The following is a 24,040-nucleotide window of genomic DNA, read 5'->3' on the forward strand; positions in this document are numbered from 1 at the left end:
TTGGAAAAACCATAGCTTTGACTAGATGAACCTTTGTTGGCAAAATAATGTCTCTGCTTTTGAATATGCTGTCTAGGTTGGTCATAGCTTTCCTTCCAAGGAGCAAGTGTCTTTTAATTTCATGGCTGCAGTCACCACCTGCAGTGATTTTGGAGGCCAAAAAAGAAAGTCTGTCGCTGTTTCCCCATCTATTTGCCATGAAGTGACGGGACCAGATGCCATGATTTTAGTTTCTGAATGAGTTTTAAGCCAGCTTTTTCACTCTCCTCTTTCACTTTTTTTCAGGAGGCTCTTTAGTTCTTCTCTTTCTTCCATAAGGGTGGTGTCATCTGTGTATCTGAGGTTATTTGTATTTCTCCCAGCAATCTTGATTCCAGCTTGTGCTTCATCCAGCCTGGCATTTCCCATGATACTCTGCATATAAGCTAAATAAGCAAGGTGACAGCATACAGCCTTGATGTATTCCTTTCCCAATTTTGAACCAGTCCATTGTTCCATGTCTGTTTCTAACTGTTGCTTCTTGGCCTGCATACAGATTTCTCAGGAGGCAGGTCAAGTGGTCTGGTATTCCCATCTCTTGAAGAATTTTCCACAGTTTTTTGTGGTCCACACAGTCAAAGGCTTGAGCACAGTCAATAAAGCAGAAATAGATGTTTTTCTGGAACTCTTGCTTTTTCTATTATCCAGTGAATGTTGGCAATTTGATCTCTGGTTCCTCTGCCTTTTCTCAATCCAGCTTGAACATCTGGAAGTTCATGGTTCACATACTGTTGAAGCCTGGCTTGGAGAATTTTGAGCATTACTTTACTAGCGTGTGAGATGAGTGCAACTGTGCAGTAGTTTGAACATTCTTTGGCATTGCCTTTCTTTGGGATTGGAATGAAAACGGACCTTTTCCAGTCCTGTGGTCACTGCTGAGTTTTACAAATTTGCTGGCATATTGAGTGTGGCACTTTCACAGCATCAGCTTTAGGGTTTGAAATAGCTCAACCGGAATTCCATCACCTCCACTAGCTTTGTTCGTAGTGATGCTTCCTAAGGCCAACTTGACTGTCTCACTCAATGGCACTTTGAATGGCATCAAATGATAAGGCTTGTTGCCAGATGTGGTGTCAAGAACCAGCATTGGGTTTAGTAGAACAGAGTAGATCCAATGTCTCCAGTAATTTGAGAGGCCTTTTACGGGAACCCTGATGCCTAAGTGGACAGCCAGTCAGTAGCTGAGAAAGAGCAGATTTTAGAAACAGTTTGTTTTAGCTATGAGTTCCTTCAGTTTCACTAAATTAGCTCTGGCATCAATAAAGCAGATAGAAATGACTAAAGGTAAAATTTGAACTATATTACAAAAATCACATTAAATAATTTACCTTATTCAGTTAATTTACATGTTGCACTAGATAAAGGAAATCAGGCTGTCTCATTTTTCTAGGAAGCTTGTGACTTTTCCTACAGATTAAAACATTTGGTTTAAAGATGTTTGTATTTTTCCAATGGGACATATATGCTACTGAAATTTTTACATAAAACTGTTTTTAAAATATATTTCAGAATGGAAGTCCATTTTTTTAAGTTCCCTGTCCACCAGAAATTAAGGGCAATGAAAAGAATTGAATATAATTAATCTTTTATAAGTAAGACTAGTAAATTTGTTGAATGGAGAAGCAATTTTTGCAGCCATACTTACAGATTAAAAAATCAATGTGCCTTATTTGAGCATTATTATGAGATGAAGGGTTGACTGTATAGTTTAAAAATATAGTTAGTGTACCTCATAGTACCAATTTTTTAAAAATTTTGAATAGACTATTTCTCTCCCCTCATTTATTTGATTAATAACAAAGGCAATTGGAAATAACTGCTAATCAAAGGAAAAAAATAGTAGTGGGAGAAAACACATGTGTGAAAGAATTTTAAATCACACATCTTAAAAAAATGAATATTATTTTTCTGCATGTAAGTTTCACTGAGTGGTATTTTACCAAAGTCAAGATTGTATAACATGAATTTAAATGGAAAATCTTTCCCAAAAATAGACAAAGTTAAGGAAGAAAAAGAACATTAGTTTTAATCATTATATGTAATATGTAACTTTCACCATCATAATGGAGAAAATACTGAATCAGTCCTGAAATGACATATGCATACTCTATCATGTGCGGTAACTTTTAAGGGGTCAGCTTTTAAAGTGTTGTCCCGGGAATGAACTTCTGGATATGGATAAAATGAGAAGTGAAATGTTCAGTTCATGATACGCCTGTTTTCCAGATCTTTCTGAGTAACTATCTAGAGATGAATAGTCTGTGTTTATCTGGCTTAGGCTGACAGACCAGGCAGGTTGCAACCTGGTATTAAAACTGAAGTGATATGGAATATCTGTGAAAATCCCCCAAACAGTTAATATCATTCTTGTAACAATATTGATCAAGTAAAAACAAAGTTGGAGTTTGTATTTTCCAACTTGGATTTCTTAGTTAACTACCTCAAATTCTGCCGAAGAGTCTCCATGTGGGGGCCTGCAGGAGGGACGCTTCCAGGGCAGAGGAAGAAAACTGCTTCACACCTTCCAGGCTCAGGCTTTGGCACGTCTGGGGTGCAGCATTTTTCTGTGTACAAAGGCATTTTCTTCAGTCGCTACGTTATTGGAATTTTTACAAAACCCACTGACTTTCAACAGTGTGGGGCCTGTGAAACCCACTGCAGATTTGCTGGCCTCTGTCAGTTATAAAAAACATTCTGAGGTGGTTATCTCTCCTGGAATTTTTTTTGTTTTAGCTTGTATGTATTCTGAGTAGAACAGCTTCAGCACCTTCTGCTTTATAGAGTTTTATGTTTCCTTCCAGTTTTGGTTTGTAATTATAAAGGGGAAATATGCATCAAATAATTTCTGCTCTTCTACAGAGTTTTGTTTTAAAAATGGAAGCTTTCCTATTGTATTGGGTTAATAAAATCTTCCCCACTCCAATATTTTAAAATATATTTGGGCCTAAACTGTTTCCAGAAGCTAAGTTCTTAAACTTAAAAGAGTTTAGAACTCCAAAATTTTTGTCCTCTATAACAAAGAAGAAAAGAAATGCCCACATTTTTATTAGAGATTCTGATCCCTGTGTTCTTGCAATATGTGGGGAAAAGAGACACCTAAGAAAGTATACACTATCTTGCCCACTGTTTTATGTTTTAGACAATAGAAAATTATAGACAAGCTTTGATGTTATTGTTCAGTCACTCAGTCATATCCGATTCTTTTCATCCCTATGGACTGCAGCACACCAGGCTTCCCTGTCCTTCACCATCTTCTGGAATTTGTTCAAATTCATGTCCATTGAATTGGTGATGTCATTCAACCATCTCATCCTCTGTCACCTCCTTCTCCTATCCTCGATCTTTCCCAGCACCAGAGTCCTTTCCCATGAATTGGCTCTTTGCATCAGGTGACCAAAGTATTGGAGCTTCAGCATCAGTCTGTCCAGTGAGTATTCAGGGTTGATTTCCTATAGGATGGACTGGTTTGATCTCCTTGCTGTCCAAGGGATTCTCAAAAGTCTTCTCCAGCACCACAATTTGAAAACATCAATTCTTCAGCACTCAGCCTCCCTTGTGGTCCGACTTTCTCACATCCATACATGACTACTAGGAAAACCATAACTTTGACTATGTGGACCTTTCTTGGCAAAGTGATGTCTCTGCTTTTTAATACCATGTCTAGGTTTGTCTTAGCTTTCCTTGCAAGGAGTATCTTTCAATTTCATGGCTGCAGTCACTGTTCACAGTGATTTTTGAAGTCCAAGAAAATAAGGTATGTCCCTGTTTCCATTGTTTCCCCATCTATTTGCCAGGAAATGATGGGACCAGATGCCATGATCTTCGTTGTTTGAACGTTGAGTTTTAAGCCAGGTTTTTCACTCTCCTCTCTCACCTTCAAGAAGCTCTTTAGTTCCTTTTTGCTTTCTGTGATTAAGGTGGTGTCATCTGCATATCTGATGTTATTGATATTTCTCCTGGCAATCTTGATTCCAGCTTAATATTCACCCAGCCTGCCATTTCACATGATGTGCTCTGTATATAAGTTAAAAAAACAGGGTGACTGTATATAGCCTTGACGTACTCCTTTCCCAATTTTGAACCAGTTCCACGTCCAGTTCTAACTGTTGCTTCTTGACCTGCATACAGGTTTTTCAGGAGACAAGTAAGGTGTTCTGGTATTCCCATCTCTTTAAGAATTTTCCACAGTTTGTTGTGATCCACACAATGAAAGGCTTTAGCATAGTCAGTGAAGCAGAAGTAGATGTTTATCTGATCCAGTGGGTGTTGGCAATGTGATCTCTGGTTCCTCTGCCTTTTCTAAATCCAGCTTGAACATATGGAAGTTCTCAATTCACATACTGTTAAAACTGATCTTGAAGGATTTTGAGCATTATCTTGCTAGCATGTGAAATGAATGCAACTGTGCAGTAATTTGAACATTCTTTAGCATTGCCCTTCTTTGTGATTGGGATGAAAACTGACCTTTTCCAGTCCTGTGGCCACAGCTGAGTTTTCCAAGTTTGCTGGCATATTGAGTACAACACTTTTAACAGTATCATCTTTTAGGATTTGAAATAGCTCAGTTGGAATTCCATCAGCTCCAGTAGCTTTGTTCGTAGTTATGCCAGAAAGTGAAGAGAACTAAAAAGCCTCTTGATGAAAGTGAAAGAGGAGAGTGAAAAAGTTGGGTTAAAGCTCAACATTCAGAACACTAAGATCATGGCATCTGGTCCCATCACTTCCTAGCAAATAGATGGGGAAACAGTGGAAACAGTGTCAGACTTTATTTTTCTGGGCTCCAAAATCACTGCAGATGGTGATTGCAGCTATGAAATTAAAAGACGCTTACTCCTTGGAAGGAAAGTTATGACCAACCTAGATAGCATATTCAAAAGCAGAGACATTACTTTGCCAACAAAAGTCCGTCTAGTCAAGGCTATGGTTTTTCCAGTAGTCATGTATGGATGTGAGAGTGGAACTGTGAAGAAAGCTGAGCACAAGAGAATTGATGCTTTTGAACTATGGTATTGGAGAAGACTCTTGAGAGTCCCTTGGACTGCAAGGAGATCCAACCAGTCCATTCTGAAGGAGATCAGCCCTGGGATTTCTTTGGAAGGAATGATGCTAAAGCTGAAACTCCAGTACTTTGGCCACCTCATTGGAAGAGTTGACTCATTGGAAAAGACTCTGATGCTGGGAGGGATTGGGGGAAGAAGGAGAAGGGGACGACAGAGGATGAGATGGCTGGATGGCATCACTGACTCAATGGACGTGAGTCTGAGTGAACTCCAGGAGTTGGCGATGGACAGGGAGGCCTGGCGTGCTGCGATTCATGGGGTCGCAAAGAGTCGGACACGACTGAGCGACTGAACTGAACTGAATGATTCCTAAGGCCCACTTGACTTCACACTCCAGGATGTCTGGCTCTAGGTGAGTGACCACATCATCATGGTTATCCAGACCATTAAGATCTTTATTGTACAAGTTCATCTGTGTATTCTTGCCACCTCCTCTTAGTATCTTCAGCTTCTGTAGGTCCATACCATTTCTGTCCTTTATTGTGCCTACCTTTGCATGAAATGTTCCCTTGGTATCTCTAATTTTCTTGAAGAGATCTCTACTCTTAGTAATTTAAGATAACTGTTGTATTCAATCATATCATGATTCAAATCCATTAGAGTTGTATGTTTTGAGAAACTATGCTGCTAGCCCAGTAGATGCTCTAGAAAAAACAACTGAATAAAAGTAGTCACTTTCATATTGAAAGAAAATATTTTTCAGGCTAGAATGAAACTAAGAGAAAAATGAAAGTTATCGGTGAGTCTACCTATACACACGTTTCATAAGGCAAATTAGAAATCTTCTTTAGAAGGTTGTTGTTAGAGGGGCATATTTGGTTACAAGCTACAGAGAACCACCTTCAATTAAGTAACACATGGAATTAAGTAACTCAGTTAAATTCCATGGGATTAAGTAACTCATGGGGTTTCTTGGAGGCCTCCAGGCTGTGCAGTAAAGGGAAACAGCCTCCAGGTGTGGGGACCCGGCAGGGATGAGCACAGGGCCCAGGCCCTGGCCAGATTAGAGTCACTGGCAGATCGTGGTTTCACTTTTTTTCAAGTTGTCTGATTTGGAGATATTTATTGAACTGTACCTCCATTTCCTCATCTCTAAAATGAGGAGAATAATAGAACAGTGCCAGGCACAGTATCAGCACCGTATATTGGTATTCTTAGTATTCTTAGTATTCTTGGTATTCTTCTCACTTCATGATGTTTACTATGGGGACCTGCCACTAATGACCCAAGTCTGAATTTTCCCTGTGGCTATTATTGCAGATTCTGAAAAGGGTGAGTTTGATTAACTTCCAGACAGGTGGCATGAGCTCCTGAAGTTCAGCTGAGGCTGTGGGTGGCTGGTGGGGCAAGTCTTGCCAAGCTAAGAAGTAATGGCCCATTGACTTAGGGGGCATAGGTAGTGTAACAGTAAGGGCTAAAAAGAGATAATTCGGTGAATAGCCAATGACCTTTTATAGGTTGAACTTGTTTCTTTGTGGGAATTTTACATCACAAAGCGCATCATTTCACTTTTTGGGACTATAGCTGCATACATCAGATGTGACTAAACTTACATGAAAAGTAGCATGAAGAACTGTTTTGCCTGGTTTGCTCACCATTTGTCCTGAGAGTTTCAGACTTAGAGCAGTGGAAATTTCAGCTGCATTTACTTTGCAAACTTTGCATCAGAGCTGGAGGGAAATCACCTCATAGACTCTTGCCCCACTGAAGTTGTGCATCTGCAGAAAGTGTCGCGGAGGAAGACAGAAATACACCTAGGCTGACTGCAGGCCAATCCATCTTTCTGATCTGTTTCCTTCATGTGCATGGGAGGTCAACATGGTCAAGCAGACAGTTTTTAACACAGAAGCCAAACATGCAGTAGATCCACCATACACACTGCTTTTTCCCTAGACAGTATGCTTTTTTGTTGCTTTTCAAACAGCACTTTCTTTCAAAGGTCCACGTAGCAAATTGCAGAAGATACATAGTCAGGTTCATTCAGGAAAGTTTTTTCAGCTTGTTATCCTCATATTTTCCTGGCATACACTGTTTCTCCAGTTCATTTTGCTTTTGATTAATTTTTATTTTTCTTAAGGTTTTAATTGTAGATAGAATTGAAAAAGTCAATTAGTACCACCAGGCTTGTAACAAAAGGCAGCCTCCCCTGCTCCACCCTTCCCTACACCCGATTACATTTCTCTTAGCAGTTTCCTCTCATATTTCTGCCATATTTCTCAATAATAACCTTGTACTACTAGTTCATTTTAATTTGCAATACAGGTAGGTGAAGTTTTAACTCACTTTGTTGCCAAATCAAGCTTGGGTCAGCTCACCAATGTGCAGAAAAGTCAATCTGCTAACACTGGGTTGTGATGGAGGAAAATACAGCATTTATTGCAGGTGTCAAGCAAGGAGAACAGGCCAGTCACGCTCAAAGGACTAGAATTCCCTGATGGCTTTCACACATGGGTTTAAAGACCACATTAGGGGTAAGAGTCACAGGGTACATGATCATGTCTAGTTATTCTTCTGACTGATTGGTGATGAGGTAACAGGGTGATGTTTTGAGAATCTCCATCATCAATCTTCAGGCTTTAACCAGTCTTCCTCTGTTTCTGCGTTTTCTCACTTCTCTCATCATTAACTGCTTGAGTCTCCTCTTTGGAACTCAGTTATTGTATTCTTCATCTCTGTTTGATTCTTCTTTATTTTTTCTAATTCGTTGTTAAAAACTACCTTCTCCCTCTGTTTATCCAGTCTTCTCCCAAATTGTTTGATTATTATGATCATTACCTTGAACTCTATCAGATATATTGCCTATCTCTACATCACTTAGTTCTTCTGGGGTTTTATTTTTTTCTTCTTGGAATGTGTTCCTCTGTCATCTCATTTTTCCTAATTTGCTGTTCTTACTTCTATGTATCTGGTGGCTTGGTTACATTTCCCGACCTGGGAGCAGTGGCATCCTGTAGGTTCCAGCAGCACACTCTCTGGATACCATAGCTTCATGATCTAAGACTACCCCTGTTGGGTTGCCTTGGTCCTTCTCTTGAGGCAGGCTGGCTATTGTGGATGGTCTCCTAGGCATTGCTGGGCCCTGGGCCCTTTGATTGCCAAGTCCTGCCTTCTTGCTGATGGGTGGGGTGAGGCCCAGGGACTTCTGAGACTGGTGTCTGCATACTGGTGTGTGGGACCCCCTCCAGTGCAGGTGACCACGATGAGGCTGTAGTGTCTGCTCAGACCCTGGGTCCCACACCTCTTGAAATGCCTGAATATTTCCCTTTGTCCCTGAGCAGTGGAGAAGGACCAGGGGGATTAGTACAGTACACGCTCCCCACAGTGTTTCAGGGTCATCCCTCTGGTCAGTGAGTTCTGGATCTGAAATCAGCTCAACTCCAGGAACTGAGCAAGGCATCTTGATTTTTTATTAGAGCAACTGTTATCCTCCTGCTTCTCTGTTCTCACCCTTTCCTTTGGTTGTAGATGTTAAACAGTGTTGTGTGTGTGTGTGTGTGTGTGCGTGTGCACGTGCGTACATGTGCCCATGTACCTCTAAGGATACCATGATCTATTAACTATCTCCACACTCCCTGTGGGGCAGACATGATGGTAACTGTGATCCCTGGGCTTCACCATTGGCCCCTGTTAATTCATCATCATCTCCATGGATGTTAATGGGCTCAGCTGTGACCTCCTCTCCTTTCCTGGCCCACAGCATGGACTGAAAACAGTATCCCTGTAACCAGCAGTCTTGACTGCCTTGGTGCACAGTGGGCCCTCTGGGACCTCCCATGGAGTGTTCCATTGCTTAGTGCTCTGGATTCTTTTACTATATATGGACATGCCCACAGATCTCAACCTCCTCACTCCCTCTTCTGTTTTCCAGAGCAGCTGAGTCATATCTGCTTTTCTCTGCATGGCCACCATTTACTCTAGACCTGTAAGAGCTACCCCTGGGTCCTGCTACCTCAGGAAAGTTAATTCTTGCAGCAACCTGTGTGTATAATCTCTTTTCCTTCATCAGTTCTGGCACTTTCCTAGATGGGGAGCTCACCTTTACTAGAGAAGAGTAGACTCCCTCTGCAAACTAAGGATAGTTTCAGGGACCTGTAAGGGTGCGGAGAAGGCAATGGCACCCCACTCCAGGACTCTTGCCTGGAAAATCCCATGGATGGAGGAGCCTGGAAGGCTGCAGTCCATGGGGTCGCTGAGTGTCGGACACGACTGAGCGACTTCACTTTCAATTTTCACTTTCATGCATTGGAGAAGGAAATGGCAACCCACTCCAGTGTTCTTGCCTGGAGAATCCCAGGGACGGGGGAGCCTGGTGGGCTGCAGTCTATGGGGTTGCACATAGTCGGACACGACTAAAGTGACTTAGCAGCAGTAGCAGTAGCAGTAAGGGTGACTCATATCTCTCTCACTTGTTTCAGGATCCCAGATTTTCCTAGCCCAGGATCTGATTTTAGCGTAGCAGACCTGCTTGGCTGTGCTTCTAAATGTCTCTGGAGATCTTCAGTTCTGTTAGATCTGCTTTTTGCTTTGTCGCTGTTTCTGTTCTCTCACTACAGGTGATAACAGCTTCTTTCCAATTATCGAGTTGCCCCCTAGTCTTTAGCTGTCTGTTACTGCTCAGAATCCCTCATTATCTCTCTGTGGGGTGTCAGACCCACTCAACTGTAGTCAGCCAATTCCAGTGTCTCTGTGGCTTTTTCTCACCATATCTTCAACAACCTGAATCATCACACCTGTGAGGACATTTTCTAGGCCACTTTGCTGATATCTTTACAAGTTCATGGCCTCCTCCACTGTGCCAGGGTCTGCCCTGTGTACCACCCAGAACAGTGGGGTGCTGGCTGACTGTATCTCAGACCTCATCTTACTGCTTGTTTTCTCAGGCTCCTCGTGGCTCCACTTATACTATTTCAAGTTCTCCACAAACCTGGTGCCAAGACTGGATTTACTGAGAAAAACAGTAACAGAGGCAGAGGAAGCTGGGACAGCTATTAGACCCAGATGCAGGTCGAGCTCTCATGGTGGAGAGCAAAGGAAGAAAGCCTAAATAGCAAAAGCCTTAGACTGCAAGGCTTTTACTTAGACTGCAGTGCAGTTACCAGAAAGTTTTGGTAAAGCCAATTGAAAGTCCTCGAGCCAAAGTCACCATTTAGAGGAGCCTGTGTGTCCTAGATGACACCTACACCAGCATCCCTGCTGAGTGCACTTGCTGGCCAGGAGCAACCCTGGGCCTCCGTACAGATGGAGTGATGGGCTTCAAAACAGCATCTAAGGCCCTTGGTCATTTCCATTTTCCACAGTTGGAACCTGGGAGATCTGAAAGATGCATATGTCTGGTTGCCACAAACATGATATTTTTATTTCTCCTATTTTTAATACCTTTAAATTAACCAATGTTTATTTAATATCTTTGCCCCTTCCCAAAATAATATAACACCTTCAAATTGTTTAACTTTTCTCACCACAGGTTGTTGATCAGTATTTTAGGTTTGTGTGTTTATGTGTGTGTGTGTGCAAGATGTGATGTCTGTTTATAGACTCATTTTGTTGATTTTTTGCATATAAATATTCAGCTGTTCCAGCACATTTGTTGAAAAGACTATCATTTCTCCATTGAGTTACCTTTGTTCTCTTTTCAAAGATCAGTCAGCTACATTTCTGAGCCTACGTTTGGACACTCTATTCTGTTTCGTTAATGTATATGTCTACTCTTTCGCTAATATATCACACTGTCCCACTTTATAGTGGGTAGTGAATCAGTTTGTCAACATCCACAAAATAACTTGTTAGGATTTTTATTGGAATTACACGAATAAAATTAAGTTTGGAAGAACTGGCATCTTTAACAATATTGACTATTCCTACCCATGTTCATTGGAACAAAGGACTGGTTCAAAATTGGGAAAGGGGGACATCAAAGCTGTATATTGTCACCCTGCTTACTTAACTTATATGCAGAGCACATCATGTGAAATGCTGGGCTAGATGCATCACAGGCTTTGCTCAAGACTGGCAGGAGAAATATCAACAGCCTCAGATATGCAGATGACACCACCTATGGCAGAAAGCGAAGAGGAACTAAAGAGCCTCTTGGTGAAAGTGAAAGAGGAGAGTGAAAAAGCTGGCTTAAAACTCAAGATTCAAAAAGCTAAGATCATGGCATCCAGTCCTACCACTTCATGGCAAATAGATGGGGGAAATGTGGAAACAGTGTCAGATTTCATTTTCTTGGGGTCCAGAATCAATTCAGACAGTAAGTGTAGCCACAAAATTAAAAGACACTCGCTCCTTGGAAGAATAGCTATGTCAAACCTAGACAGTGTATTAAAAAGCAGAGACATCACTTTGCTGACAACGGTCTGTGTAGTCAAACCTGTGTTTTTTCCAGTAGTCATGTATGGATCTGAGAGTTGGACCATAAAGAAGGCTAAGCACCAATGAATTGACACTTCTGAACTGTGGTGCTGGAGAATAGTCTTGAGGGTCCCTTGAACAACAAAGAGATCAAACCAGTCAATCCTAAAGGAAATCAATTCTGAATATTCATTGGAAGAACCAATGCTGAAGCTCCAATACTTTGGCCACCTGATGTGAAGAGCTAACTCATCGGAAAAGACTCTGATACTGGAAAAAATTGAAGGAAAGAGGAGAAGGGGGTGACAGAGGATGAGATGGTTAGATGCACCACTGACTCAATGGACATGAGTTTGAGCAAACTTAGGGAGATAGTGATGGACAGAGAAGCCTGGCATGTTGCAGTTCACGGGGTCACAAAGAGTCAGAGGCAACTTAGTGACTGAACAACAACCCATGTTCATAGTATATCTCTCCACTTATTTAGATCTTATTTGATATTTTCATCATAGTTTTGTAATTTTCCTCACAGACTTTATATCTGTAACTAGATTTATACCTTATTATTCCATTTTTTTGTGCTATAGGAAATTATTTATGTTTTTAATTTCAAAATTTAATTATTCAATGGTGGTATATCAGAAAACATTCAAGTTTTGTTTATTGACCTGTATCCTTCAATGTTCCTATATTTGTTTATTAGTTCCAGGAATTATTTTGTAGATTCTTTGGCACTTCTACATAGACATGCTGTGCTGTGTGTGTCATTGTTCACTCATGTCTGACTTTTTGTGACCCCAAGGACTGTAACCCTCCAGGCTCCTCTATCCATTGGGATTCTCAGGCAAGAATACTGGAGTGGTTGCCATGCCCTCCTCCAGAGAATCTTCCAGACCCAGGGATTGAACCTAGGTCTTCTGCGTTGCAGGCAGATTTTTGCTGTCTGAACCACCAGGGAAGCTGAAGAATACTGGAGTGGGTAGCCTACTCCTTCTCCACGGGATCTTCCTGACCCAGGAATTAAACTAGGTAAATTCGATTCCTGCATAGCAGGTGGATTCTTTACCAGCTGAGCTACCAGGGAAGCCCCTACATAGGCATATTCATCTGCAAATACAGTTTTACTTCTTCCCTCCCAATCTGTGAACCTTATTTACTTTTCTTGTCTTATTGCATTAGCTACAACTTCCAATGTGATGTGAAACAGAAGTAAAAGAGAGGACAGTCTAGCCTTATAACCATTCTTAGGAGGAAAAATTTCAGTATCTTAACATTTAGTATGGTGTTGGCTATAGGCGTTCTTTTGTAGATGTTCCTTCTTAAGTCAAGGAAATTCTCTATCCCTGGTGTGCTGTGAGTATTTTATCAAATATCTTTCCTGCATAAGTTAATATCATCTTATGATTTTTTCTTTAGTTTATTGAGGCAGTAGATTAAATTTTTTCATTTGAATATTGAACTAATTTGCATAACTAGAATAAACATCACTTGGTCATGGTGTATAGTTCTTTTTATTCATGTTGAATTCTATTGGCTAATTTTGTTTTGAATTTTTTAATTGATTCTCAAGAGGCATATTGGCCTGCACTTTTTTTTTTCTTGTAATGCCATTATCTTGTTTGGGTATGAGACAATTTCTGGCCTCAAAGAATGAGTTAGGAACTCTTTCTTCTGCTGCTACCTTCTGAGAGAGATTCATTTTTCTTTTCCCCTATAAGGATGTGATAGAATTCTCTAGGGAAATCACCTAGGCCATGTGTTTGTTTTCTGGAAGGTTATAAATTATTGAATTAATTTCTTTAATAAATGTACATATTTTCAGATTATTTCTATTGTGAGATTTCTGGTAGTTAGTGTCTTTCCAAGATTTGACTTATTTTATCTAAGTTATCAAAATTTTTGTTAAAGAATTATTCATAGCATTTCTTTAAATGTCCATGGAATTAGTAGTCACAATCCTTCTTTCATTATTTACATTACTAATTTGTGTTTTTTAGAACACTTCCTCACACCACATACAAAAATAAAATTGTTCAAAGACTGAAATATAAGACATGACATCATAAAACTCCTAGAAGAGAACATAGGCAAAACATTCTCAGACATAAATCACGGCAACATTTTCTTAGATCAGTCTTCTAAGGCAAAGGATATAAAAGCAAAAATAAATGAGACCAGGACTTCCTAGTGGTCCAGTAGTTAAGACTCTGACTTCCCAATGCAGAGGTCCCAGGTTTGATCTGTGGTCAGGGAACTAGATCCCACATGCTGCAACTAGATCCTGTGTGCTACAGCTGAGACCCAGCACAGCCAAATAAAATTTTTTTAATAGTTTATTAAATAAAATGAAAATAATAATTAAATTTTAAAATAAAAAATTCAAAATAAATAAAATAATTAAAAGTTTTAAAATAAAAATAAAATTAATTAACTAAATAAAAATGACAAATAAAAAATAAATGAGACCCGGGCTTTCCTGGTGGTCCAGTAGTTAAGAATTCACCTGCCGATGCAGGGGACATGGGTTTGATCCCTGGTCTGGGGAGATCCCACCTGCCATGGAACGAGTAGGCTCCTGCACCACAACTACTGAGCCCATGCTCTAGAGTCCATTCTCCACAAAGAGAAGCCGCCACAATGAAAAACCCATGCACCCCATCGGGAGAGTGGTCCCCATTTGCCACCACTAGAGAAAGCCTGAGTACAGCAACAAAGAGGCAGCACACTGCTGGGCATACACACCGAGGAAACCAGAGGGGAAAGAGACACGTGTACCCCAGTGTTCATCGCAGCACTGTTTACAATAGCCAGGACACGGAAGCAACCTAGATGCCCATCAGCAGATGAATGGATAAGAAAGCTGTGGTACATATACACAATGGAGTATTACTCAGCCATTAAAAAGAATACATTTGAATCAGTTCTAATGAGATGGATGAAACTGGAACCTATTATACAGAGTGAAGTAAGCCAGAAGGAAAAATACCAATACAGTATACTAACGCATATATATGGAATTTAGAAATATGCTAACAATAACCCTGTGTACGAGACAGCAAAAGAGACACTGATGTATGGAACAGTCTTATGGACTCTGTGGGAGAGGGAGAGGGTGGGGAGATTTGGGAGAATGGCATTGAAACATGTATACTATCATGTATGAAATGAGTCGCCAGTCCAGGTTCGATGCACGATACTGGATGCTTGGGGCTGGAGCACTGGGACGACCCAGAGGAAGGGTATGGGGACGGAGGAGGGAGGAGGGTTCAGGATGGGGAACACAGGTATACCTGTGCAAGATTCATTTTGATATTTGGCAAAACTAATACAATATTGTAAAGTTTAAAAATAAAATAAAATTTTTAAAAAAGGCAGCATAGCCAGGAATAAATAAATATTTTTAAAAATAAAATAAATGAGGCCTAATCAAATTTAAAAGCTTTCACACAGCAAAGAAAAACATAAAAAAATTTTTTTAAATGGAAAGGCTACCTACAGAAGGAGAGAAAGTATCTTCAAATAATGTAACCAACAGGATGCTATCATGGAAAATATAAAAATAGCTCATATAACTCAGTATTAAAGAAACAAACAACCTAGCCAAGAAGTAGGCAGAAAACACAAACAGACATTTCTCCAAAGAAGACTTACAGGTGGTCAACAGCACATGAAAAATGCTCAGTGTGGCTAATTATTAGAGAGACATAAATCAAAACTACAGTGAAGTATCTCCTCACACCTGTCAAAATGGCCATTTTTAAAAAGTCAACAAATACTAAATGCTGGAGAAATTATAGAGAAAAGAGAACCCTCCTACACTGTTGGTGGGAATGTAAACTAGTGCAGCTTCTATGGGAAACATTACAGTAGTTCCTTGGAAAACTAAAAATAGGGTTACTGTATGACTTCAAATCCTAAAAGATAATGCTGTACTGCACTCAATATGAAAGAAAAAACTCAGCAGTGGCCACAGGACTGGAAATAGTCAGTTTTCATTCCAATCCCAACGAAGGGCACTGCCAAAGAAGGTTCAAACTACTGCACTCATTTCACATGCTAGCAAGGTTATGCTCAAAATCCTTCAAGCTAAGCTTCAACAGTATGTGAACTGAAAACTTCCAGATGTTCAAGCTGGATTTTTAAAAGGCAGAGGAACCAGAGATCACATTGCCAACATCCACTGGATCATAGAAAAAGCAAGAGAATTCCAGAAAAACATCTACTTCTGGTTCATTCACTGTGCTAAAGTCTTTGTGTGGATCACAACAAACTGGGATATTCTTAAAGGGGTGGGGTTACCAGAACAACTTACCTGAGTAACCTGTATGCAAGTCAAGAAGCAATAGCTAGAACTAGACATGGAACAACAAACTGATTAAACATTGGGAAAGGAGTACATCAAAGCTATATTTGTCACTCTGCTTATTTAACTTTTATGCAGAACAATCATGCAAAATCCCAGGCTAGATGAAGATCAAGCTGAAACTAAGATTGCCGGGAGAAATGTCAATAACCACAGATGTGCGGATGACACCACCCATGGCAGAAAGTGAAGAGGAACTCAAGAGCCTCTTGATGAGGGTAAAAGATGAGAATGAAAAAGTTGACTTAAAACTCAACATTCAAAAAACTAGGATCATGGCATCCGGTCCCATCACCTCATGGCAAATGTTGTTCAGTCCTGTCCGACTCTTTGTGACCCCATGGACTGCAGCACTCTAGGCTTCCCTGCCCTTCACCATCTCCTGGAGCTTGCTCAAACTCATGTCCATTGAGTCAGTGATGCCATCTTACTATCCCATCATTTGTCATCCCCTTCCTCTCCTGCCTTCAATCTTTCCCAGCATCAGGGTCTTTTCTAATGAGTCATCTCTTCACCTCAGGTGGCCAAAATATTGGAGCTTCAGTTTCAACATCAGTTCTTCCAATGAATATACAGGATTGGTTTCCTTTAGGATTGACTGGTTTGATCTCCTTACAGTACAAGGGACTCTCAAGAGTCTCCTCAAACAGCACAGTTCAAAACCATCAGTTTTTTGACACTCAGTCTTCTTTATGGTCCAACTCTCACATCCACACATGATTACTGGAAAAACCGTAGCTTGACTGTACAGACCTTTGTCAGCAAAATAACGTCTCAGCTTTTTAATACTCTGTCTATGTTTGTCACTGATAAAGAATCTGCTTGCAATGCTGGAGACCCCGGTTCAATTCCCTAGGTCAGGAAGATCCCCTGGAGAAGGGCATGACAACTCACTCCAGTATTCTTGCCTGGAGAATTCCATGGACAGAGAAGCCTGGTGGGCTACAGTCCATGGAGTCGCCAAGAGTTGGACACCACCGAGCGATTATCACAATAGGTTTGTCAAAGCTTTCCTTCCAAGGAGCAAGCATTTTTTAATTTCATGGCTGCAGTCACCATCTTGCAGTGATTTTGGAGCCCAAGAAAATAAAGTCTTTCACTGTTCCATTGTTTCCACATCTATTTGCAATGAAGTGATGGGACTGGAGGCCATGATTTAGTTTTTTGAATGCTGAGTTTTAAGCCAGCTTTTTCATTCTCCTCTTTCACCTTCATTAAGAGGCTCTGTAGTTCCTCTTTGCTTTCTGCTATAATGGTGGTGTCATCTGCATATCTGAGGTTATTGATATTTCTCCTAGCAGTCTTGATTCCAGCTTGTGCTTTATCCAGCTCATTATTTCACCTGATAGATGGGGGAAAAGTGGAAACAGTAGCAAATAGATGGGAAAATAGTGGAAAGTGGAAACAGTGACAGACTTTATCTTCTTGGGCTCCAGAATCTCTGTGGATGGTGACTGCAGCCACGAAATTAAAGGATGCTTGCTCCTTGGGAGAAAAGATGTGACAAACCTAGATACCATATTAAAAAGCAGAGACATCACTTTGCTGACAAAGGCCTGTGTAGCCAAAGTTATGATTTTTCCAGTAATCATCGGAAGTATGGATGTGAGAGTTGGGCCATAAAGAAGACTGAGTGCCAAAGAATTGATGCTTTTGAACTGTGGTGCTGGAGAAGACTCTTAAGAGTGCCTTGGACAGCAGGGACATCAAACGAGTCAATCCTAAAGGAAACCAATCTTGAATATTCATTGGAAGGACTGACGCTGAAGCTGAAACTCCAATGCTTTGTCTACTTGATTTTAAGAGCCAACTCATTGGAAAAGACACTGATGCTGGGAAAGTTTGAAGGCAGGAGGAGAAGGGGGTGACAGAGGATGAGATGGTTGGATGGCATCATCGATTCAATGGGCATGAATTTGAGGAAACTCCAGGAGATGGTAAATAACAGGAGCCTGGCGTGCTGCAGTCCATGTTTCAAAGAGCTAGACATGACTAGAGAACATTACACCTATTGAAATCAGTCAGGCAGAGTAACGCAAATACTCTTATGATCTTACTTTCATGTAATATAAGTAATTAGAAGTTTTGGATTAGCAGACATAACCACTGTGCATAAAATAGATTAGCAACAAGGACCTACGTTATAGTCAGTATTTTAGAAATTATAGTGAGTATTTTGTAATAACCTATAATGGAAAAGAGTCTGAAAAAATAACTGGATCACTATGATGTATACCTGGCGTGCTGCGATTCATGGGGTCGCAAAGAGTTAGACACGACTGAGTGACTGAACTGAACAGAACTGAATAATGGAAAAGAATCTGAAAAAATAACTGGGTCACTATGATATATACCTAAAATTAGCACAATAATATACTTCAATTAAATATATATACCTTTGTGTGTCTTTTTGTATGTGTCTCTTAGGGTCAGCAGGCCAGCAGCCCAGTGGGGTGACCACCCTTACCTGTCCTCCCTACTCATCTATACAGTTTCACTCACTTTACTCAGCAGATAGTTTGCAATGGCTCCTAACAAGAGAATCCTTTCATTTTCAGTGTTATCTCTTAGTGGTTGTGTGAGATATTAATATTAGGAGAAGCTGAATGGAGGCTATATTGGAATTCTCTATATTATCTTTTCAACTTTTTTTTTAATCTAAAATTAATACAAAGTTAGGCCATGAAATAGGTGACCATTATGTCAACTGTCTCCTGTAAACTCCTGAGACTTTTGTAAGGGGAAAATGGAATATATTTAATTCAGTTTTTACCAGTTTAACCTAAAGGAGCAAAAGAAAGCTGTTAATAATTTCTCACTTTCAAGTTCACGTAAACAAGACAGTAATGGTTCCATTACGTTAGGTCATGAGAGGGAAAATTGCTAAAAATTATATGTTTAGATCAGAGACTCTTGAGAGAAAAGTAGTGGAATGGTGGTCTATGAAGCCAGATTTTAAAATGAGTGAGGACATGGGATCATTGAATACAAATAACATTTGTATATAAATAATGGTGTCTTACAATGAGTCTGCATGGCTGAAAGAATATTATTTATAGATGCAGAAATCTGCATATGCTCTTAGAATCTGGAGGAAAATCCAATAATAAGACATCTGGGATGCCAGAAATAGAAGACAATGATTTGATACTTTGCTAAAGGAAGCAGGGGTAGGTAAATTAAACACCATGCAGGTGAAGAACTTAACTGTGATTCAGAGGCAGTAAACAGAATGTACAGTGATCATCATGCATTCATCACCCAGTTTCAGCAGTACCTGAGTTGGTTTCATCTATACCCCTGCCCACTTGCCCCCTCCCCCACTGTTTTTGAAGCAAGTCTTCAACAGGTATAATGTCATTCATGTATATTTTACTATGTGTCTCTAAAAGATCCCCTTTAAAAAATAACCACCGGCAGTTTCATCCCCAACAATAATAATAATCTCTAATCTCATCAAATACCCAGGTTCTTTTCAAAACTCCAATTAGTTCATATATGTAATAAATGATTTTATTTTCTTACAGTTTGGAGCAAGATATAAAGAAATTCAAGCCATTATACTTAGACAGTGTCTTTTAAGTGTTTATAATAGACTTTGCCCCCTGAAATGTATGTATTTAAAAATCTAGATCATTTGCCTTAGTTCTGAGTGTTATCACAAAATACCATAGACTGGATGGCTTACACAGTGCACACTTCTGGAGTCGGGGAGGTCCACGTCAAGATGCAGCATAAATCTACCATTTACTAGTTGTGTGCTGTCAACCCCTTGAAACTCTTCTGAGCATCGTGTATGTGTAATATGAAGCGGCCTTGATGGCCCTGGAGATGGGCACTGCTGCCACTGTCAGGATGCTGGCCGCCCTGCTCATACCCACTCAGCTGTGTTACCGTGATCTTCAGGGGAGCCTCTGTCAGTATCTCCCAGGGCTGTTGATTTTTCCCCATCAGCAATATAGGAAGTCAGATAGTATAGAAGCAGAACAATACACATATTGTATAACATGTACACGTATTAGACTAACATATACAGTATGCGTAGTTAGTTTAGGGGCAGAGGGCTGATGTTTCATTTGTTTAGAGTCTAGAAAAAGGTATACATAAACTTCCCGTATGTCCCAACTTGATTACAGGTTCATTTCTGACATAGGTCAGATGCATAGTGATTAAATAGTTAGCAGTATATGGAGGACTCTTATCTGCTGCTAACATCTGTGTTCAAAAACTCAAACACGAAACCTTAAGAGAACTCCTGTTGGTGCCTGAGGATTTGAGTCCTCTTGGTAATAGTAACTGCCTGAATGAAATCAGCCTTTGGACGGAGAAAGAATACCCCATATTGGAAAGTAATTATAGCTTTTACACTTGTGTGTGTGTGTGTGTGTGTGTGTGTGTGTGTGTGCTTTCACAGCTTTTTGGAGACTACAGCCTATTTCTCCATGAGACCAAAAATTGGAGAGAAGGAAGTGTCCCCAAACGTTTTCTTCGGTATCTGGCATGAATTCAGCTCTCACTTTAAAGACTTTTGGAAGAACGAGAACAAACTCATTCTATGAGAAAGGTAGGTGTTTTTCATTTACACAATGGCATTTTAAAGCTGGTGTTTTCTCAGGTGTGACCTGTTAGGGGTTGCCAACTTTCACAGCCTGAATGAAAAATTAGGTCCTCACCCTGGGGTTTCCAGTCTAAGAGGGTGCTGAGGTTGGGCAGTACTTGGAGTTCAAGTAAGAAGAGTCAGCACAGTGGCTGTGATGCTGCAAAGGGCAGCTGGGGTGATGGTTTGCCAGGACCACTGTCTGGTAGACCAGATTATGTGGTGAGGAAACCACACAGAAGCAGGCAGGCAAGAAGAGGAGTGAAAGAGCCCTGCTGAGATGACAGGCCCACTCATTTCCAAAAAAACCTTAATAAGGTAAGATGAATCAGTTTGGTTTAACTTTTGCTCAATTCATGGGATATTGTCGCACATTTCACCATTCATATCAAAATTTCTCCCAGGTGTCACCAAGAAAAAGATGATCAATATTTGTAAGAGATATTTTCAAGACTCTTATCATATTGTATCACATTTCCTTAAGTATATCTTCAGAAATGAAGGGAAATTTCACTTCTTAAGTACATGGAATAGAGTCCTGTCCCTTGATTATGAAGCTTACACAAGTGCATTGTTACCAAGTTGGGAAGCGTGTCCCCAAATTGTGGGGTCTGAAGGGAGAATGAAAGGGAAACCAAACCCTAATCCTGAGCCTATTAGTGCACTTCCCACATCCTGACCGTAACAAGGACTTTGCTTTAGAAAACGTACCTCTTAAGGAACTTTATTGATCATAGTACAAAGTTCCACAATTTTTTTTCTTCTCATCTTCATTTTGCTTATATACAAAACCATGCTGGCTCACCTAGTTTTCACTTGTAAGTAGATTTCAATCGGTCTTAAAATCAGGTGAGATTAATTGCTGACACTTGCTGAGCAAGTGGACCGTTCTCACTAATAGAATTACGTACCTAGAGCCCGCGACTCCATCAGAGCAGGAAGTCTGCCTCGATGACGAGTGGATGGAAAAGAGAGCGGTCTGAATGGAAGGGAAACACTGTAAACATCTATTTGGAGATAGTGAACTTGTTCTACCTCAAGATGCATCACCCAGGTTACTGTAAAGGACATTTGCCAGGAGTCCAGGTTGGTGAGGCAGGAGAGAGAACTGAGTGAACATGGGCCTATCTGGACCACCGTTCAGACATGGATGTTTCCAGCTTTTCACCGAGCAAGGCTTGCTCAGTTTGGAAAATGGTGAGGAATGACTTTGGCATGTCGCAGACAGCCTCCCTCCCTGGTGCTCACTGCTCCCACGCATGCCTCCTTTCAGCTCTGACCTGAGCCTGGGAAGGGCCTGGGGCTTAGTCACACTGGGAAACAATATAGAAAGATCAGTGTTTCACTTTGCACAGGAGCTGGGATGATACTGATCTCAGAGGGAGAGATCCTAGTTCCCTGCCCGGAATTAAACCTGGGCAACCTGGATGAAAACCAAGAGTCCTAGCCGCTAGACCACCAGGGACTAGAGGCGAGAAGCAAAAGTGGCCCGGGCTCTTGCCCCTGTTTGTAAGCAAGACTGTTTCAAGGAGGCAAAAACTGTAAAAACAGGTCCAACGTTTATGATTAGATACATAGCACAGCATATGGGAGAGCACACAGGAAACCAGTTTGTTCATCCAGCTCAGAAGGAGGGCAGAGATACACACCTGCAGAGGAGTGCGGAGTGAGTGAGGAGGAACACCGTCTGGACGTGTTTAAATCACGTATATAGGACAGCCCTTCTAGGCCTTTGTTTACCTTTGGCCAATTACCTTGTATCTTTCTTCACACCTGACTGGTCCACACACCTTCCCAAAGATGTGTGTGCAAGTTTCTTCTAAGATGTGTCCCTCCATAGAGGCCTGTGGGTGCGAGTCCACACTTATTATGGGGTGGGGTCCCTTCCCTTTTCAACCCCAAAGAAGACTTCCTGAACATGTGCAGACAGGGAAGTCTTCCTTGACCTCAGGAGTGGGCGCCTTTTCTCTTTGCTTTAGCAGAACTCAGCTTTTACCACTGGCTTTGTCCTTGGAGTGTCTGGGTGAGAACAAAGCTTGAATTTTACTCCACTTGACAAATACCAGGTGTCTGGCCCAGAGGCCGGCTATCTCCTACCTCAATACTGACAGAGTGGAAGTGGCGAGAGGTAGGCACAGACAGCAGGAGTGGAGAGGGCCTGAGGGCACGTAAGTGAGCAAGGGATTCTCAGCTAAGGTCCTGGCAGGAGATCACAGGGGGTCTCTCATCCAAGCTCTCTTCACCACGTGGCCTGCCCAGAAGTGCTGAGCGGCTCCCATGGAGATGATGTTGGCCTGGAGCAAGTCATTCACCTTCAGGAATGGCGAAGGCCTTGTCCCTGAGATGGAGCTGGGTTTCCAGGAAACTCTGTGGACAACAGTCCACCATTTATGAGATTTTAGGCATTGGACATGCTCGCTGAATATCTCATACAATCAACCCGATCCTCTTTTAATACTTCTCCTGTGCTTAAAAAAATCCAGTGGGCTTTTTGGCTCGCTGGAGGTGACTTCATTTCATCTCGTAGTGATGTTAACGGGCAGGTGACAGGAGCTGTCCAGTGCACACGGCTCGTTTGCTCTGAACACAGGACTGAGGAGGAGCCATGGCAGGTGAGAGAGCGCCTTAGCCCTCTGCAGGACAGGGTGGAAGGTGTCTGTGGGTGCCTCACTGCAGAAATGCCAACCGCAGCCTGGGGTTGGGTGGGGGCGTTGATCACATGTGTCTGTACCTGCCACCCTCCACCTGTCTTTTCAGTGTCCTCTCCTCCTCCTGTGCTCCCTCTTCTCCTCTCTTTCTCTCTCATCTGCACTCTCACCTTCTCTTGCCTTTCAACTCCCTCCCTCCAATCGCTCTGTGCTTTAGCACAATTTCCAGGCCAGGCTGTTTCTTTAAGAGTGGACCCCTGGCCATCAGTCTGGCCCTGGCTCACATTCTCCCAACCTAGGAGGAGGGGATATTCTCGAGCTTCTAGAGAAATCCCAGAGAGGAATTCCAGAGGAGTCGTGTTCATCTTTGGATCAGCCAGTGGCCAGAGGTTGGTTCTGCAGGGACTGTGATTGGTTCAGCAGTCCTGCAGCCAGAGCGGAGGATTGCCGTGAGTGACAACCCCCTTCTTGGCAATGTCACTGGAGTTGGGGAGGGGCAAGTAAATGATGCTCTACCAGCCCGAATTTATTAAGCCTTTAAAAATAACCTATGTGATTACCAGAATGTCTTAGCATGTCTTGAACTCTAAAGATGTTGTAATGTCATGGTTGAAATTTTCCTTTCTGATCAAGTTTTCCTTGCTCTAATTTGTAATGTTTACATTGAATAATAGTTTAAGGTTGTAAATACTCTATAAAAATCATTACTAATTGTTGTTTGAATATGGAGTGGTAGTAATGTATTTTTGGCTTTTTCTGATGACTTATATGATTTAATAGATATATTTCTTGAAATGGTGAGTTTCTAGTCTATGGGGAAAAGGTCTGCTGTCTTTCTAATCAATGGGGTGTGGGAAACACAAGCTTTTCCAGACCAGAGTTTTTATTGGCTTCCCAGGTAAGTGCTAGTGGTAAAGAATCTACCTCCAAGGCAGGAGATGTAAGAGACTTAGGTTTGATCCCTGGGTTGGCTAGGTCCCAT

The 24,040-nt window shown here is 41.3% G+C and overlaps 1 long non-coding RNA gene across 1 annotated transcript in view; it reads left to right on the plus strand.

Annotated features, from left to right (window-relative positions):
- The window catches only part of LOC133240677 (uncharacterized), a 40,810-nt gene extending 20,363 nt beyond the window's left edge, over positions 1–20,447 (plus strand). The window contains exon 3 of the long non-coding RNA XR_009734294.1: positions 20,228–20,447. This is a non-coding gene — a long non-coding RNA (uncharacterized LOC133240677). The remainder of the gene's footprint in view (positions 1–20,227) is intronic.
- Positions 20,448–24,040: the final 3,593 nt, after the last annotated feature.

The sequence above is a fragment of the Bos javanicus genome, chromosome 28, assembly GCF_032452875.1.
Source record: "Bos javanicus breed banteng chromosome 28, ARS-OSU_banteng_1.0, whole genome shotgun sequence".
In the NCBI taxonomy this organism is placed as follows: Eukaryota; Metazoa; Chordata; class Mammalia; order Artiodactyla; family Bovidae; genus Bos; species Bos javanicus.